Source organism: Herpailurus yagouaroundi, unplaced genomic scaffold (assembly GCF_014898765.1).
Source record: "Herpailurus yagouaroundi ecotype Mexico unplaced genomic scaffold, PumYag 67793, whole genome shotgun sequence".
Classification (NCBI taxonomy): Eukaryota; Metazoa; Chordata; class Mammalia; order Carnivora; family Felidae; genus Herpailurus; species Herpailurus yagouaroundi.
In genome coordinates, this window is record NW_024420586.1 from 10,438,546 (window position 1) to 10,451,936 (window position 13,391).

Sequence of the window (13,391 nt, forward strand, 5' to 3'; positions counted from 1 at the left end):
CTGAGCTGGAACCTTCTTGAAGAAGCAGTTGGGGATCTGTTGAAGCACCAATGAGACTTGTGAGATCCAAATATCAGGATGATGGATTTCTATCCTCACAACCTGTGCAGTATATCACGAATCGTTTGGTACTTATTATATTTAAAGCACTGGTCTTTGCAAAGGGTTTCATCATCTATAAATTGAAACAGATTCAAACAATAACACCAGTCTCATTTGTATTATGCATTTATGAGAGTGAGCAGTGCGCTGGAAATTGCCTCTGACCCGTACTATTTCATGTAAGCTCTAGTCCACGGTGCAAAGGTACACTCAGGGAAGTTTATCTTGAATGTTAAGGGCATACGTTTGATGTGCTGGAAGGAAAACATGGTCAAGGAATGCTGCTGTCTAACAAGAAAAAGATCTTCCTTATCTGGGCAATTTTCATGGTAGGCATTATGAGTTACCCAGCAAGGCCACATGGAAACCGTAGCTGAGGTTCCATGGACGTTTTTACTAGATATAGTCTTACTTCTTGCTCAGTCTGTTCAGATAATTAACTGGAAAATGGAAAATCCTATTGTCTGGACTCGGCATTTTATAAACCAAATTTGAAACGTGTTTGTTAGAGTTGCTTCAGAGAGCAGATTTATTATTACTTGAGCATAGGTTTCTTTTTTAACAACATGGAATTTTACTGACTTCCAAGGGTCAAGAGTTTAATATTTAACCCCAAACATAATTGCTTTGACATCTGGAATATTGGGTAGCTTATTATTTCTTGATTAACTTTAGAGGAGCCAATACAATAAATAGAGGGCAGATCTCAAATGGAATAAAGAATTCAGAATTTATGTTATAACAGAAAAGGAGACAGTAAAATGACAAGGATATTACTAAAAGCATAGTATATTTTCCATTTGAAGGTAGATTTCCAGACCAGTTTCAAAATAATGATAGCTTAGGTTCCTCTCTCCTCCAATAAGCTAAATCCTCCCCACAACGTGCACATTCTACCTTTCCCAGCATTACTTCCTCCACCAGAATGGCAATTACACAATTCTTTTAGTCTCTTACTTTTCAAAAATAATGGAAATTTAAATTGGGAATTAAGTTGCATTTAATTTCCAGTTTAGCATTTTAATCTTTGAAAATAACCTAGCCATGGGCAAGGTGCATCTGAAAGCTTAAATGACAGCACACCAAAAAGGGGAAACCTGTCAGCTTTGAAATATAAACTGGTGGTTGGACTTCCAGCAAAGCTTTGTCCATTATACTCTTTCTCTTGCTCTTTCCCTCTAGCTTTCTGCCACTGTCAGATCCTAAAATGCTAATAATTCTATTACATGAAATATATTTCACATCATTTCTACAAAACCCAATGCAGAGCCTTTAGACTAAATATTATCATAGAAGCTACTTTTTATTTGATACAAGACTTCATTTGATATATAATTTTATATAGGTATTGAATTACATATATATACATATATATATACATTTTTTCTTACTTTAGAAATATTTTACACTCTCAGTATATGCAATAGAAACCTAATATATTCTTAAGCCAAGTTGTAGTTGATAATGTTATTTGGACAGTGCATCATTAATGAACTTCAAAAGGAAAGGTGGATAGTGGACGTGAGCAGATTCCTCTGATTCTGGTGAGACTCTTCATCTGTACCTGTTTATATTCCTTATTTTATATGACATCATTTTTGATAACAAATTTGAAATTATACATATTCTATATATAAACTATATATATGTAAAACAAATGATATATATTTTATATATCTAAAATTATGCACACATAATATATATATATTTAATTGTACTTATAAGATTTTCAGTATACTCAACACATAATATAATGTCCGGGGCATAATGTCCTTAATATTGAGCCAACTAATAAATGGAACAAAAATAGTAAATAAATACAAAAAACCAAGTATTTCACTTATTTTACTTTAGAGTGGTGTTATAATATCTGAAAAAAACTAGTCATTTCTAATATTTTAAAATCATTTAATAAGAAGTTTGGTCCTATAAATGGTCTTTTGCTATTCTCTGTCAGCTATAATTTGCTCATTCTTTTGTATAGCTTTCTTCCACCTTAGAAGTCTAACTGGGGAGGGGCACCTGGGTGGCTCATTAGCTGAGCATCCGATTTCGGCTCAGGTCATGATCACTCAGCTCGTGAGTTCAAGCTCTGCATCGGGCTCTGTGCTGACAGCTCGGAGCCTGGAGCCTGCTTCGGATTCTGTGTCTCCCTGTCTCTCTGTCCCAACCCACTTGCATTCTGTCTCTGTCTCTCTCAAAAATAAACAAACATTAAAAAAATAAAAACAAAAAAACCAGTCTAACTGGGGAAAGAATGGAATTAATGCTTACCAGTGCCTATTTTTTTCCTAAACGTTCATATCTCTTTGAATCTATGCAAGGATCCAGGCAAATAGGATCCTTTTGCAGCAGCAACAGAGGGTACATTCTCCGAACAACTTACCCAAAAGGGAAAGCCAGAGTTTGAACACAAGTCAGTCTAATTCTAAAACACAGGTCTTTTCTTCAAACCACACTATCTTCAAGAACAGCATTTTCTTATTTCTCATGAACCTTGCCATTCTGTCCAAGATGCTACCAGTAGTCAGGACACTGAATAGATGCCAAGTGTCCACAAGTGAAGAATTGAGAACATGAGCGGCGTTGAAGTGCTCGGGTGGGATGTTTTAGTTTATTCTGTACCTACCTGAACTAGATGCTTTGAGAAAAATAAACTAGTGAAGTTTAATCAGCTGAGTAAATGTTTGGATAAAAGACGAAGCTTGTTTGAATAGATGAAAGCCCTTATTCTTTTGATCTACCAGCTGACGTCAAGCAATTATCATACAGTTAATTCTCATAATTATAATTATGTTTCCTTTAATTATTATATTAGATTAGTACTGTCCTTTGATCTATTGGTTCAAATATGCATATTATATTTACATTTATATTCATTTGTATTACAAATATATGTGTATATATGAGTGTGTGTGTATATATATATATATATATATATATATATATATACACACAGAGAGAAAGTGTGTGTATCTAATATACTCTTGTTGACAAGATAGAGGTGACACTAATTTACACGTACATCAGGGCAATATAAATTATTGCATTTTAATAGTTTACCTCTGATATTTGCAAACTAAGACCTTCATTTATATCCATGGATAATGTAAGGTTCTCAACTATAAATGCTTGAATATCCTTTTAAAATTAGTGTGTATGCAATGGAGTACTACATGGCAATGAGAAAGAACGAAATATGGCCCTTTGTAGCAACGTGGATGGAACTGGAGAGTGTGATGCTAAGTGAAGTAAGTCATACAGAGAAAGACAGATACCGTATGTTTTCACTCTTATGTGGATCCTGAGAAACTTGACAGAAACCCCTGGTGGAAGGGGAAGGAAAAAAAAAAAAAAAGAGGTTAGAATGGGAGAGAGCCAAAGCATAAGAGACTCTTAAAAACTGAGAACAAACTGAGGGTTGATGGGGGGTGGGAGGGAGGGTAGGGTAGGTGATGGGTATTGAGGAGGGCACCTTTTGGGATGAGCACTGGGTGTTGTATGGAAACCAATTTGACAATAAATTTCATATACTGAAAAAAATAAAATAAAATAAAATTAGTGTGTATGAATGATTTTTATCTGAAACATTCTAAAGAACAGTTACCATCGTCTTTTAAATAGCAGGCTGAACTGATGGAGTTTTCTAGGAGCTACAAACAAATGCCTTCTCTGAGAGATATTGACCAGGAGTCCCCAAACTTTTCTTGCTCATGTAACCTCTAATGAAGAATTTAGAAAAATGTGCTAAGCCTTGCGGATTTTTTTTTCAACGTTTATTTATTTTGGGGACAGAGAGAGACAGAGCATGAACGGGCAAGGGGCAGAGAGAGAGGGAGACACAGAATCGGAAACAGGCTCCAGGCTCTGAGCCATCAGCCCAGAGCCTGACGCGGGGCTCGAGCTCCCGGACCGCGAGATCGTGACCTGGCTGAAGTCGGACGCTTAACCGACTGCGCCACCCAGGCGCCCCAAGCCTTGCGGATTTTTAAATCTACATCTAGAATTTTTCATTCATAGTTTAAATGATCACAAAGGATATAATTTGAGGCACATCACTGTAAAGATTTTTAAAATAAAAGATATATATTCATGCTTGAAAGATTGTATTGACAGCCTGTCATAATTTTCTCCAATAACTATGTACATACATTGAATATTTTTTCTGTCACCACAGGCTTTAAGTGTAAAAATATCCGTTTGGATTGAGTTATCATTACAACTATCAATAGTGTATAATTCAGCAAAACAATACATATTATAAAACTTGACAAATAATAAACCTAAAAATAAAGTTTGATTGAAATATTTCTCTTAGACAGATGATAGGGTTAAACTAATTTGTGTACCTACAGAGGGAAAAAATTATTTCTAGAATTGGAAGGGTTTCAGCTTTAATTCTCTTTCTATTTTTCGTTTTTAGAGATGTAAGTGCTGATAAATCTTGAGAAGGAGGGAATGGAAGGCATTCTCTTGTAGTAATTTTACTTAATTCTTTGAACCCCTTCTGTGTCAAATGCTCAAAGTGCACGGTGATCCATCATCCAAACTTATTTTTAATGATCTATAAGCTGACAACTCATCAGGCCTCTTCAGGTTTACCTGAGAGCAAAGAGTTACCAAACCACCTTCCTTGCAAATAGCCATAGTGTCCACTCATCAAAGTCACTCATGATCCTTTGGTTTGAAGCTCCACTAAAACCCTAGATGGAAGAAAGAGAAGCCTTTCTTTCTTAAGGTGGGAGAAGGGGTTTAGGGAGACGAGGTGGGAAAGAAGTCACAGCCTGAGGTCTGGACTGGGGGCTTTTTTCAGGCAGTTCCTCTTCAGTGAAAAGCACAAAGGAAAGACGAGGATCTGGAAATCCGTGGTGACTACATTTATCACGGCGAGTGTGGACTAACGTATAGAACTGTCAAATCAATACTGTTCACCCGAAACTAAGATAACACTGTATGGTAATTATACTCCAATTTACAAAATCCCTTTAACACTATCGGTGCCTGCTCCTCGAAAAGTCTTCATGTGCCCTCAGGGGACATGTATGCCGGTGGGAGGACAGCAGTTTTAAGAAATCCAGCCACTGCCTGTGACAAGAAATATAAACTGGCGTATCCAAATCACCTGATAACTTGTGTGGGCACTTCTTCAGTTGTAGCTCGCTGCTAAATAGCTACGTGTTAAAATAAGGAAAGCAGCAATTCTGGGAGAAATAGTCTTACTGGTACCTGTGCCTAAATATAATTCCTAACTCCCTCTCTCCTATCCTCTGGCTTTTGAAGTTATTTCGTTCGGCAGTAAAAGAAGGTAGTGCTAAGAGGCAGTCTCACATAATGGAGAGTCATGAAACAAGGATGTAGGACGGTGATTTAGAGTCGGCATTGCTATTAACTATCTGTGCTGCCACAGGCAAGCTTCTCAATCTTTCTGAGTCTCAATTTCTTCTCAAGGGTTGTCAGCTGGGCTGCACCTTTGACTCACCCAAAGAGCTTCCAAAAAATAATGATGTCTATCTAAGCCCCACCCCCAGGAATTTGGATTTGATTCATCTGTGCTGGGGCCTGGACTTGTCTTTCTTCAGAGCCCGCTACTTAATCCTAATGTGAAGGAAAAGGTGGAAAAAGTCAAAGTTGGAATCATCACCTATATAGTCCTTCAACAGAACTGGCATATGTGCCTACCATAAGCAAGGCTGCAAGCTTTCTATGTTAACGTATTTACATGTTATTGGGGGGAAAAAGTTGAATGCCATTTGAAGAAAGTAAATGTTGTATTTGGGCTTAGTCTTAAAAATTCTGGATACAGAAATGATGCAAAATGGAGAAGGCAATTCAGTCTATGATGGCCTTTTTAACAACTAAATACACAGAACAGAGTTACCCCAAAACTGTGTTATTAGTAACGTTGCGTCATGCTTTTAGCTTAACATTTCACACAACCGAATGTATCCCTTCACTTGGAGGTTGAGAAGTGCGAGACAGTTGCCCGGTTTTCCTCTTTCTGCCACTTAGAGATCTTAAGACTTAGCAATTAACGTTCAAATCTATTTCTTCCTTCTCCAAGAAAAATCTCAGAAGCAAAGGAAATTGACCATTTAAATTAACACAGTCTGAAATAATTGAGCTAACCCAAAAAAGAAAACCCCCTCTTGAGGGGAATAATTTCTTAAATTAGAAGGTGAAATCCGACAAGGCACACTGCTTTTGTTCTTGTTTTCTTGGATTTCCCCGGGGCTCACAATAAAGACATGTGCATATCTTTCATACGACTGTATTTATTTGACATATACATTCTACTACATCCTTTTCAGTCCATTTTTTCCTTAATGTATTTGTCCTGGCACTTCACATAACTGTAGCTCAAATTTGTCAGGTGATTTAATTTCCAGTTATGCTTCAGAGATTTCACCTTATGCACTATAGACTACTTGACAGGTTCTGCGTTTTTAGTTCATCTTTTCAAAATTTTTTTTAATGTTTATGCACTTTTGAGAGACAGAAAATGAGTTGGGGAGGGGGAGAGAGCGAGGGAGACACAGAATCCGAAGCAGGCTCCAGGCTCCGAGCTGCCAGCACAGAGCCCCATGTGGGGCTCGAACCCAGGAACTGTGGTATCATGACCTGAGCCGAAGTCGGACGCTTAACTGACTGAGCCACCCAGGCGCCCTTAGTTCATCTTCTAATTTGAAAGTAAAGATCAATAATTTATGGCAAACACTGAGCTAGAAAAATCTTAGCCAAAAGGGCTGCTTTATGTAAATTATTTTTAATTTTTTTTTCTTTTTTCTAAATGTTTCGTTATTTTTGAGAGAGGGAGAGAGAGTGGGGGGAGGAGCAGAGAGAAAGGGGGCCAGAGGGTCTGAAGCGGGCTGCGCGCTGACAGCACAGAGCCCAAGGCCGGGGCTCGAACTCCCAAATCATGAGATCATGACCTGAGCCGAAGTCGAACGCTTCTGCACCCCTAATTTCTCTCAAGGAGAGTAAAATACCCTGATGAGTAATCAACATTTTTAAATTGATGAGCAGTTTACACACAATATTATATTCATTTCAGGAATACAACATAGTGATTTGCCAATTCTACATACTACTTTGTTGCTCACCACGTTTAAGTATAGCCACCATCTATCACCATACAATGTGATAACAAGATGATTGACTATATTGCCTATGCCGCACTTTTCACTTTTGTGATCTGTTTATATTATAAGCAGAAGTTTGTACCTTCTAATCCCCTTCATCTTCTTCACTGATGCCTCTGGCAGCCCTCACGATGTCCTCTGTATTTAAGAGTGTGTTTTCTAGTTTGTCCACCTGATTTGATAATTTTGTTGCGAATTCCTTAGGACTGATGATGATGAGGACATAAACTATGGCTTGGGATGTGTGAACAGATTTTGTTGAATGCTAGATTGTCGTTTTGCTAAAGTTTGATTTATTACTGCAAGTTATTAACTTGATATTGAAGAGTAATTTGAATATCCAGTATCTTTGCTCCTGAAGTAAACACCTGATTGAAAAAATGGACCTTTCGGGGCGCCTGGGTGGCGCAGTCGGTTGAGCTTCAGACTTCAGCCAGGTCACGATCTCGCAGTCCGTGAGTTCGAGCCCCGCGTCAGGCTCTGGGCTGATGGCTCAGAGCCTGGAGCCTGTTTCCGATTCTGTGTCTCCCTCTCTCTCTGCCCCTCCCCCGTTCATGCTCTGTCTCTCTCTGTCCCAAAAATAAATAAAAAACGTTGAAAAAAAAATTAAAAAAAAAAAAAAGAAAGAAAAAACGGACCTTTCACAAATGTCAAGTTGGGGCCATTTCTGGGGGAGAGGGAAGTAGAGAGGTTCATTGTTTAGAAACGAACCAAACAAAAACAAAACTTGTGACAGTAGAGACAGCATCAGAATTGGTTTTGCAGAATGATTTTTCTTCAGCAATGACTATCTAAAGGCAGTTAGATACCGCCATAAAAAAAAATTAATTCAAAAATAGAGGTTCAAGTTATAGCATCAACTGACCCAAAGCATAAGCAACCATCCAGAAAAAAAAAAAAAAAAAGAAAGAGAGAAAAACTAACGCGAAGCATTTTTGTAAAACTACACCACAAATCAATATTTTAGACACTTTGAAGATCATCCCCTTGCTTTTCAACCTTCACACTTCGGAGACAGGGGATATATATGTTTATATCCTCTCTGTTTCTAAAATAAATTGCTTCCGATCTGCACCTTTTTTACGGAAGGGCCCATTGCAAATGAAAAGACAAAAGTAGGGATGTCATTCAGGGTCATTTCAGATATTTGTATCACAGGGAAGCACTGCATTGTTGCACTTCATTTCTTAAAGCCATTCCCCTCCACCCCTTCGCACCTCTCCAGGAAGTTGGAGTCAGGGATGATCCAACTGGGAAAACTTTCTTTGTGAAAGGATTTAGACAAGTTTTGAATAGAGAGATATATATTTGGGTGAAACAAAATACTGCAGAGCACTGTTCTCCAAAGGACAAGGAAATGCATCTGAGTTTCTACTATGAAAACAGGAATATGAAGATGACAGGAAAATTTAATCACAATATGCTATCAATGAATTAAAAATCCATTTAGGATAGAGCCTGTAAGGGATGAAGGAAATATGCTTGTTTACAAGAAGTAATTTAGAACTTCTTACCCTCTGAGATAAAATTTGAAAAATTTCAGAAACAGATGTTCTCTTTCTGAAACTTTCAATTAAGTACAATCCAGTTCCAGAGGGGAGGGGCAAATGGCATAACACAATATTTAAATCAAAATTTGTCACCAAATGTAAATACCTTTCAGTAATGCTCTACAAGAGTTGTAAAGAATTGAAAAAAAAAAAAAGAAAACAACATCAGTTCTTCGACAACTGCAACATAATGTCAGGCACCTATTGGAATCGCACGCCTTTCTGAGAGTGCTTAATTAGAATTTGTCACTTGGCAGCAAATGCTTCCATCAAAAGACAGAATAGGTACACCAGGGACAAAATGTTTGTGTTACTTAGGTGTTGGATGTGGGTATTACTAGGGGAGATTAATTCTATTTCATATATTTTGGAAGCTGTACGTTTAACTTTTATAGTAAAATGCCTTTTCATATCTGCTTTGCATACTAGTATTATTAACCCCTAGGGACCACAGATTTTGTAGTTACTTTCTCCAAGTCTATTACTTTTTTTTTTTTTTTTTTTTTTACTTTGCTTATGGTTTCTTTTGTTATTTGGAAGCTTTAAGCTTTCAAGTAATTCAGTCTGCCAATTTTATGTTTTTTGTTTTTAGGTTTCTTGCCTTACTAAAATCCCTCTCCATCAAAAGTGTCCTATATTTCTTTTTATCATCTTTATAACTTTATATTTCTAGTTAGCTCCTTAAGCTACTTGGAATTCACCTTTGTATACCATTAAAAAGGACAGGGTCTTCCCACCTGCCATATAAATAACGAGTTACGTGACAGCACTTATTAAATAAAATAGCTACTCACTCAGAACTGAAATATCTATCTTATTTGGATATATTTCTGGACTCTCAGTTTTAGTTCACTGACTCATTTGTGTAGCCTTTTGCCAGTACAATATGGTTTCGATTGCAATCACTTCACAGCCAAAATCTAAAAAGGTAAGTACCTCCAGAATATACTATTTATTCATAACGTTCTTAGCAATTTACACACACACACACACACACACGCACACCCGCTTTTCTTCCATATAAACTTTAAATACTGTTACTTTCTACTGAACCTTGGAATCTTGAGTTGCCACAAACATACCAAAGGCATTCTGGCTAGAATTGCACTAAATTCAAATGTTAATTTGTCAAGTATTATCCATTTAGGTTTTGTTTGTTATGTGTCCCTATGTATATTTCTATAGTCATTTTTCCCCTATAGGACCTATAACTTTTTTGTTAGCTTTATTTCTCCTTAATTTATACTCGGTCATTATTGTGAACAGGTTATTTTTTCATCTGCAGTTATAAATAGTTGATATTATTTTTAAAAGCTATTGGGTTTTAGATATTTATATTATACTCATTCGTTTTAAAATATTATAATTATTTCTCACACTTAAAAAAAATCAGTCTCTGGGTTTTTTAGTAAACATATAATCATCCTACTTAATAATGTTTTATTCTTCAGGGGCGCCTGGGTGGTTCGGTGGGTTGACCGATCGACTTTGGCTCAGGTCATGGTCTTGCAGTCCGTGAGTTCAAGCCCTGCATTGGGCTCTGGACTGACAGCTCACAGCCTGGAGCCTGCTCCGGATCCTGTGTCCCTCCCTCTCTCTCTCTCTGCCCCCTCCACCGCTCATGCTCTCTCTCTCAAAAATAAATAAACATTAAATTTTTTTTGTTATTTTTTTAAATGTTTATTTATTTTTGAGACAGAGAGAGACAGAGCATGAACGGGGGAGGGTCAGAGAGAGGGAGACACAGAATCTGAAGCAGGCTCCAAACTCTGAGCTGTCAGCACAGAGCCCCACGCGGGGCTTGAACTCACGAGCCGTGAGATCATGACCTGAGCCGAAGTCGGACGCTCAACCGACTGAGCCACCCAGGGGCCCTCATTAATTTTTTTTTAAAAAATAAGGTTTTATTCTTTAAAACATGTATGATACTTATTTCATTTTTGTTTGTTTTCATTTATTTCCTAAGCTAGAACCATCAAAGCACATTTGAAAAATGAAAAATAACATTTTCATAATTTTCTATGTTGACAATGGTGTGTGTTCATTGGGTTTCAGCTTCCATCACCTTGGCTATGTTCAGATATCTTAAATGTTGGAAAATACGTGATTTCTTGAGGCACCCAATTCCTTCTTTTGGAAGTTCTCACTATTAGAGGGTTCTTTATTGAGTCAAAATCTGCTTCCCTGTAGTTTCAATCCAAAGGCTTTAGATCTTTGTATCTCTTGGGGATATTCGGAACAAGATTAAATTCTTATCTACATAATAATCTTTCATATATCTGAAGACACCTATCACATGTCCTCCATGCTAAACTTCCTCGATCTTTCATTTGCTAAATGACATAACTTCAAGGCCTCCCAGTCTAGGAATGACTTCCACCTTTTCTCTGGCTTCAAAAGTCATATAAGACTGGAGTATTCATCCTACTCACCTATCCAGGTAAAGAAACAGGGAAAAACTGAGAATAAGTGAATATGGTTCCCTCTATTTTTTTTCGTTCAACAAATATTTACAAAACAGTTGTACTTTGCCAATCACAATGCTAATTTCTGGGAAGACAATGTGGGCAAAACAGATCATTTTCCCTCTTGGACCTTATAATATACTAGGCAGTAAAGGTACTGATTAAAAAAACTAGAATTGAAGGTGAGATTATAAATGTGAGAAGTGTTATCTGAAACTATAAGACCATAAGAAGCCTGAATTTTTAAAAAATACTATTTTGCACAATTCTTACTATAAACTGAGTAATTATTTTCACTTTACAGATCGGGAAACAATATCACAGAGATATTTTTAATGTGGATGCAGGATCTGGGCCTCAAGGAGAGTCCTTGAATCCTTCACTCTGTGAGGTAGATATTATCCCCAAGGTTCGAAGGAAGGTCTGCCTGATCCTAAATCATGGTGCCTTCTGACACCATGCTTCCTACCACAGACCAGGTATGAGTCCGCCAGGAAGACTGAGAAATGAATGAAACATACATCTAACAAGGGAGAAGGCTTTTCTTAAAATTGTCACGATGAAAGGAAAAAGCAAAGATAAACACAACTTTCAGCATTGTCAAAATAGCCATAGGCCACAGAGAATATGTAAAGTCTCCCAACTCAATAGAGACTGCATTTATTTCCATGTGGAATAGCAACATCTAGAAAACTGAATAAATTTTAATTACATTTAAAATCTGCACCTACCTCTAAACACAGAGTATCTATCCTCATATCTGAATCTTCATTTAAACATACAGAAGGATTACAGTGGTATAAAGCAAGGATTTCTGTATTTCCTTTAGTTTTGTTGTCCAGTGGCTCTCATACATGAGTATACGTTAACTGACATGGCTACTTCGAAAAATTCTATCAGTATATGTGGACCATAATAATGACTTGAATGATTACAGATAAATTTTCTCCCTTTTCTATCTATCAACTATTGTCCAAGATGCATATCCCAGGTTTGCCTGGGAGGGGAGCTAGATTTGAGCCATTAGTATAAGAACACAAAATAAAACCAGTTACAGCTAATTTTTAGTTGTTTTTTTTTTCCCGATTAAACACACACATCCACAAATACACAAATAACAAGCACCTAATACAAGAAACTAAAGTAATATTTTTTAACATTCCGCAAACCTGTCAACATAATTTTATGAATGTTTTTGTATATCCTTTTATAGATCCATGTTCTCCTACACACCTTTTATATTTTGTGCATTAATTTAAAAATAAAAGCTGTACAGCTTGACCTCTGCATGTGTATTGATGGTGCTTTTAATGCTTCACCTTTGCTGTTCTTCTCCTAACATGCCCTCAATAAATCAATCGCAAATGCCAGAAAGCAAATAACCATGTTGCTTCTTTTTGAAATACAAAACACTTATATTTTATATAAGAAAAGGAAGAAGGTATAAAGTAGTTTTTAGAGAGTACCTACTACGTGGTGGTCAATCATAACAGGCACTTTGACAAACATGCTTTCATTTTGACATCTCTACTTATTCTAGTCCATGATAAAGGTCTTTAACCTGGCATCTATGGTAGGGGTTCAAGGAGATCCCTGGATCTCAGGAATAATAATTTATAATACAACATTATAAACTTTATAAGCCAGACTTCATTCTCATTTTGCATTGAGATCTCATTTGATTTGAGATCCAGCAATATGTTCACATCATAAATACTTGGTAGACTTGAGACGCTATACCAGGCCTATCTTATTCTAAAATGCAAGTTTGTGGGGCACCTGGGTGGCTCAGCAGTTAAGTGTCCGACTCTCGATTTTGGCTCAGGTCATGATCTCGAGGTTTCGTGAGTTCCAGCCCCGCATCAGGCTATGCGCTGATGATGTGGAGGCTGCTTGGGAATCTCTCCTGCTCTCTTTCTCCCTCTCCCTCTCCCTCTCCCTCTCTCTCTCTCTCTCTCTCTCTCTCTCTCTCTCTCTCTCTCTGTCCCTCCCTCTCTTCCCCTCCCCTACTCATGCTGTTTCTGTCTCTCTCAAAACAAATAAACTGAAAAGAATTTTGACACAAGTTTGTTCCACCAGGACATAACACCTCCTTTCAAAGTTGTTAAGAAGTTGAAATCTCAAAAGCTATTAAA

General features: G+C 37.2%; 1 protein-coding gene and 1 long non-coding RNA gene across 2 annotated transcripts in view; both read right to left on the reverse strand.

Annotated features, from left to right (window-relative positions):
* Positions 1–13,391, reverse strand: part of DMD (dystrophin) — a 2,039,083-nt gene that overhangs the window by 1,053,249 nt on the left and 972,443 nt on the right. The window lies entirely within an intron of this gene.
* LOC121025964 (uncharacterized) lies at positions 7,512–10,311 on the reverse strand. The gene is made up of 2 exons (XR_005788209.1): positions 7,880–10,311; positions 7,512–7,627 (listed from the first exon to the last, which is right to left on the reverse strand). It is a non-coding gene; the product is annotated as an uncharacterized LOC121025964 (long non-coding RNA).